Source organism: Chiloscyllium punctatum, chromosome 22 (assembly GCF_047496795.1).
Source record: "Chiloscyllium punctatum isolate Juve2018m chromosome 22, sChiPun1.3, whole genome shotgun sequence".
Lineage (NCBI taxonomy): Eukaryota > Metazoa > Chordata > Chondrichthyes > Orectolobiformes > Hemiscylliidae > Chiloscyllium > Chiloscyllium punctatum.
This window is the reverse complement of record NC_092760.1, coordinates 52,241,458-52,246,650: the sequence shown is the minus strand read 5'-3', so window position 1 is coordinate 52,246,650 and position 5,193 is coordinate 52,241,458. Positions and strand designations below refer to the sequence as shown.

The following is a 5,193-nucleotide window of genomic DNA, read 5'->3' as shown; positions in this document are numbered from 1 at the left end:
CTACAAAATAAGAAGAATATATATATGACGTGATCTTTGATTTTACTTCTTTTGAAAAAGGTGATCTACGATGCAGGAGAAGGTAGTTGGTTGATTCAATAAAGAGGTTGGTTATGTGTAATAAAATTGAAATGCTCAATACTCAGGCCAATCAGCATCAACACTGCATAATATTTTGATTTTCCACCTTACTGTAATTGCTGACCTTTCTCCTCTTGGCCTCCTGTTTATGTTCAAATGAAGGTCAATGACTTCACCTGACAAAAGGACCAGCACCCTGAAAGCTTGTGATTTGAAATAAACCTGATGGACTATAACCTGGTGCCGCGTGACTTCTGACTGTATTCAAATGAAGGTCAATGTGAGTTTGAGGGACAGCACCTCATCTCTCAATTGGTCATGCTGTCGTCTTCTGAACGGAGTCCAACAAAATCAAACCATGATTTTTGTTCCAATTGTTTTCATTTTTCATTTCAGATGTAGATTTTTACACTCCTTTTCTCTTTTTTTTTCTGCATTTTACTAACAACTATTCATCAACTTGCCATTCCCATCTCCTTATGATACATAGTGTACTTTGGTGATGAAAGAAGGGAAGAAACAATCTCTTTAGCCTTGTACCACTAACCCTTTTGTTAATTAATTTATCTTCCACTTTAACAGACTTTTCCTTTTATTCTTTTTCCCATTCTCTAACCTTTCCCTTGATGAAAATATGTAAGTGATAAAAGGTCATTGACCTGAAATGTTAACTGTTTCTCTCAAAGGTTGCTGTCTGACATGCTGAGTTTTGCTAGAATTTTCTGTTTTTATTTCAGATTTCCAGCATACAGTGTTTTGCTTGAGTGAGTTTTGAGAAGATTTGTAGCTCAATTTGAGGTTCTGGATGTAGGCTGAGCTGGAAGGTTCATTTTCAGATGTCTCGTCACCATACTAGGTAACATCTTGGAGACATGCACGAAAATTCCTAGAAGCATAGCATTGCAACCCGAACTCTATCAACAAACACATTGGTTTGGACCCCATTTACCACTCCCTGAGCAAAAAACAGAAAATGACATCACCACAGGAAATTACATTGCCAACTCAAGGAACCCCAAACATATAAATAGAAAGCAGGAAACACCAGCAGTGCTTTGTCTGGAGGATCATGGAAGATGTTACCTAGTATGGTGATGAAACGTCTGAAATTGAAGCTTCCAGCCCAGCGAGCAAACCTACATCCAGTATTTTGCTTTAGTGAAGGGTTAATGTACACCAGGACACAGAGCAATAAATGATATTTGTTAGCAAGGAGAGAGAATGCATAAAGAAAGAACGTTTACACGCAAAAGAATTACATCAACAATTTTCAATACGTATGAATATTTTAAAGCCTGATTGTTCTTTTCGAATATTTTCTCTGTCTTATCAGTTACTCACAATAGGAATTGGTTTGTTCAGGGATGGAGATACTAAGAGCTGGACTGCAGCTACTAATGTGGGTAGCTGACCTTAGGAAATTCTCCTACTTGGCAGACCAGAAATAGTTTAAAGGGCACCCATGCTTTGCTCCAGATAAGTCAAGGCATGAAAGTCAGGCACACCAAAGGGATAGGTGAGTGCCAAGGTTGTTGCTTAGAATACCCACCTTGGGAGTTTGTCTCAGTTGCTTTCGAAACTGTTAGGTCCTCCAGCCCTCACCTCTTGCATCCCCAATCCCCCTCCCTGCCAATACATGCTCCATCTATGCTTACTCCATATTACCAATGTTACTTCAGTAGTAACTCACCAGTAATCATCATGTGTAGATGTTATAGGTCATGTAGAGATTCTAACAATCTAATACAACTTTCACTTCCAAACACTTGATGCTGAAGAAACTCCTATTCATTTAACCCATTGAAAGATAATGATTCCTTCAAGTGTTCAATCTGTTACTTCTTTCATACCTTTGTCAAACTATCCATAAAATTGTGAACTCTGCTCCCTTTGCTGAAATAATTGCTTTTGCAATTCTCAGCCTAACATGCATAATGACCTCAGTTGTAATAGTACACCTTGGGGAAATGTAGAAAAAGGATTGTAATATCAGAATCAGATTCTTACAACTTTTCCTAACTGACACTTTAAGGTCTGCAAATAAAAACAGTCCAGTTAAAGGTGTTTGTTTAACTCTAAATGACAAATTCAGCCTTTTTCTCATGTTTAAATGGCTGTGGATTTAAAAATACCTCTGATCAGGACATTTAAATAAACTTTATCCGCCTACCAGAACTTCTGCATCTGCTGCATAGATTTGTGACTGCCACACTGCAGAATAAGACCATTGGAATACAGCACGATTTTAAATGATGCTGCTGAGTTTGGGTTTTTGTTCCACCCAAAGCAAAAGTAGGATTATTTAGAAATGGGGTGGGATTTCTGAACCTGGGTCCCACCCTTCATTTTGACAGGTCGCCAGAACTGGCCAAACTCCAGAAAAATCAGATCCTAATTTCTCAACTCTGGTCAACTCAACTCCAAATCCAGCCAATATTTATAGAACTAAAGTCCTTGCTATTTATGGATAAACCTAAGCTCAGCCAAAACTTTGTGTTCACTATCCTAACTCACAACGAAGCCCATTCACTTATCAGTCTCCATGCTCCCTAACTCTCAAATCTTTAATGCCATTGAATCTCCAACCATCATATTCCTGGTGGTTACTATGAGCCAGAAACTTAAACAGACCAACCGCATAAACACTGACTACAAGAAGTGGTCAGAAACTAGGAATTCTGAATTCAGTAATCCAGCTCCTGGATTCCCAAAACTAGTTCACCATAAATAGATGTAAATCAGTCAACCATTGTTGCAGCACCAACAATGCTTATGCAACCTAACATCATATAGAACAATGGAACTCATTCAGTCACCACCCCACCCACATTTGCTCCTTCCACCAACGTGTGTACCATCTACAAGATGCAGTTCAGCAAATCACCAAGGTTTCTTTTACAACACCTGACAAACCTATAACCATTACCATGTTAAAGGACAGGGCAGTTTATGGATGAAACAAATATTTTTATGTCCCCCTCTAATTCACATAACATGTGACCTGGAGCTATAACACCAGTTCTTCAATGTGGCTGTGTCAAAACCCTGGAAATCCCTTTCAAACAGCACTGTGCGTGTACCTACATCACATAGACTGGAACAATTTAAGAACACTTAATCCAGAAGATTAAGATGAAGGGAATCAACGGTGACTTTGCTGCATAGATTTGGAATTGGCTTCCCCATGGAAAGCAGAGGATAGTGATGGAAGGGTGTATTTTCTGGCTGGAGGTCCATGACTTGTGGCATTCTGCTGGGATCTGTACTAGGACCTCTGCTGTTTGTTATATACATATAAATAATGAAAATGTAGATGGGTAGGTTAGTGAGTTTGCAGATGACACAACGATTGGTGGAGTTCTAGGTAGTGTAGAAGGTTGTAAAATGATACAGCGAGATATAGATCAGTTGCAGATATGGGCAGAAAAATAGCAGATGGAATTTATTTGGGTAAGTGTGAGATACTGCACTTTGGGAGATCAAATGTTAAGGAAAAATATACAGTTAATGGCAGGACCCTGAACAGCACTGATGTACAGAGGGTTCTTGGAGTTCAAGTCCATAGCTCCATGAAAGTAGCCACACAAGTAGGTAGGTTAGTAAGGAAGGCATATAGCAGGCTTACCTTTATTGGTCAGGGAACTGAGTACAAGAGTCAGGATGCCATGTTGCAACTATATAAGACGTTGGTTAGGCCACACTTAAAGAGTATTGCATTCAATTCTGGTTGTCACATTATAGGAAGGCTTTGGAGAGGGGGCAGAAAAGCTTACTAGGATGCTGCCTGGATTAGAGGGTATGAGCTATAAGGAGAGGCTGGAAAAACTTGGGTTATTTTCTCTGGAGCAGCAGAGGCTGAGAAGAGACTTGATATAAGTTTATAAAATTATGAGATGCATAGGTGTCTAGAACATGCTGCCAGGGGTGGTGGTGGAGACAGATACAATAGGGACGTTTAAGGTACTTAAACGCATGACGCATCAATAAGCAAGGAATGGAGGGATATGGATCAAGGGCAGGCAGAAGGCATTGGTTTAATTTGGCAGCATGTTCAGCACAACATTGTGGGCTGAAGAACCTGTTCCTGTTCTGTACAAACCTATGTTGTATGAGACAGTTCACCACCACCTTATCAGGAGTTTCCTTATAGGCAACAAATTCTAGGTTTGCCAGTGAAGATCATATTACATGAATGAATAATAGCAACTAAAATAAAACTGATGAAAATTTCTGACTTCTGAGCTCATGATGAAGGGAGGTCATCAATGAAGCAAAGGAAAATGGTTAGGCTTAGGATACTGCCGTAAAAACCTCTTGCAGCAGTGACATGGGGTTGCAACAGTTGGCCATCACCAACAACCACAACCATCTTCCTATGAGTTTGCCATCTGATTCAATGGATTTCAATTGTACTTACTCCTTAGACTTACATGAATCAAATGGGGCCAGGCTTCCCTGTGGTTACTCAGGTTTTGCCTCAGGGAATTCAGTTCCTTTGTCCAGATTTGGACCACAGTTGGAATGAGGTTGGGCAGAGTAGCCTTGGTAGAGTTCAAACTGAGCATCAATAACAGGTTACTGGTGAGAAAGTACCACTCGACTACATCGTCAATGATCGTTTTCAATTATTTCACTGATGATTGAGAAAAGACTGATGAGACAGATTGAATTTGCCTTGATATTTTGTGAACAACATGTAGTCCTAGAGACGTACACCACGGAAACAGACCATTTGGTCCAACTAGTCCATACCAGCCAGATATCCTAAACTAATCTAGTCCCACCTCCCAAACCCTTCCTATTCATATACCCATTCAAATGCCTTTTAAAATGTTGCAATTGTACCAGCCTCCACCACTTCCTCTGGCAGCTCATTCCATACATGCACCACTCTTTGCGTGAAAACGTTGCCCCTTAGATCCCTTTTATATCTTTCCCCTCTCATCCTAAACCTATGCCCTCTAATTCTGGACTCCCCCACCCCAGGGAAAAGACTTTGTCTATTTATCTTATCCATGCCCCTCATGATTTTGTAAACCTCTATAAGGTCACCCCTCAACCTCTGACGCTCCAGGGAAAACAGCCCCAGCCTGCTCAGCCTCTCCCTATAGC

The 5,193-nt window shown here is 40.3% G+C and overlaps 1 protein-coding gene across 1 annotated transcript in view; it reads right to left on the bottom strand.

The window, feature by feature from the left end:
- Nucleotides 1-5,193, bottom strand: part of LOC140493641 (uncharacterized) — a 41,117-nt gene that overhangs the window by 4,267 nt on the left and 31,657 nt on the right. The window lies entirely within an intron of this gene.